Source organism: Octodon degus, unplaced genomic scaffold, assembly GCF_000260255.1.
Source record: "Octodon degus isolate 3935 unplaced genomic scaffold, OctDeg1.0 scaffold00131, whole genome shotgun sequence".
In the NCBI taxonomy this organism is placed as follows: domain Eukaryota; kingdom Metazoa; phylum Chordata; class Mammalia; order Rodentia; family Octodontidae; genus Octodon; species Octodon degus.
Window position 1 is genome coordinate 5,831,540 of NW_004524707.1, and position 1,187 is coordinate 5,832,726.

The 1,187-nt window shown below is 47.2% G+C and overlaps 1 non-coding gene across 1 annotated transcript; it reads left to right on the plus strand.

Moving 5' to 3' along the window:
• Positions 1-984: 984 nt before the first annotated feature.
• On the plus strand, positions 985-1,113 carry LOC111812617. The gene has a single exon (XR_002818082.1). It is a non-coding gene; the product is annotated as a small nucleolar RNA SNORA11 (small nucleolar RNA).
• The last annotated feature ends 74 nt before the right edge of the window (positions 1,114-1,187 follow it).

Genomic DNA, 1,187 nt, shown 5'->3' on the forward strand with positions numbered 1-1,187 from the left:
TGAATGTGCTAGGCATGGTGGTGCATGCCTGTAATCCCAGCACTTGGGAGGCTGCAACAGGAAGATCCCTTTGAGTTCAAGGCTAGAATACTCCTGGGTGTGAAATACTATAATTAGAAACTCCTTTGTCTTAATTTTTTAACAATCGTTTGTATCTTTGTTGAGTGAATATAATTTCTATGACTGAATTCTTTGCTGAATTTCAAAGAGCTACTGCTTCCCAGATACCAGCTCTCCAGGCTGAAAGAGCTACCAGACGCTCAGGTTTGGACAGGAAACCCCACCAGGATGCTCAGATCCCATTCCCTGAAAGGGCTGGAAAGAAAGGACACCTAATGCAGGCATTCAGTTAGTGGTTTAAGATGAAAAGAATGAGCCAAAGAGGGACTGGCCATTGATTAGTCACACTACAGGCTAGTTTGGATACTTTTGTTTTTAAAGAAAGATAGTACCACGGCATACACTGACTTCCTCTTTCACATGTCAGTTATCACCAGTTTTGCTTGATTTTCTGTAGTCCTGGTCTGCTTGTCCTCTTCAAGGAGAGGAGTTCTCTCCCTGACTTTGTCTGTCACAGCAGAACAGTGGCTTTCAGAGCTATGGCAGCCCTGGTCTCCCAGCCCTAGGGTTGGCTGCTGTGCTCATGTCAGGGTGTCTCAGAAGGGGCACACCTTCGATGTACCTGCCAGGTACTTCTGCAATTGGTGCAGTGTACCGAGGGGAGTGAGGGGCAAATGCCATAATCCCAGCGCTAGGGGAGGCCAAGTCAGGAAGAGCAAAAAGTCTGAACTGAGCCTGGGCAAGTTAGCAATCAAGAGACCCGATTTTTTTTTTTTTTTTAAGGGTGGGGATGTAGTTCCATGTGAAGCTGTAGGGCTTTAGGCCCCAGTAACAAAAAATCAGTTCTCCAGTTTGGGGAATTGTTGCCAGGTGCTGCTGGTGGTGAGATTTTTCCCTTTCCTCCTATCAAAACCAAACCTTCAGTGGGTGTGCTCAGAGCAGGTGGCCTGAAGAATGGCTTCTCTGTTTACAACACACCCAACAGGAATTTAGGGTCACTGTGACAAGGGGCACAACACTTGTGACTTCCCTGTGAGCAAAGGTCCCACACATGTACTCCATACACTTCCACATGGCTTCTGGACAGCGCCAATGTGACAAGGCTCTGCAGCATTTAGTGAGGGAGG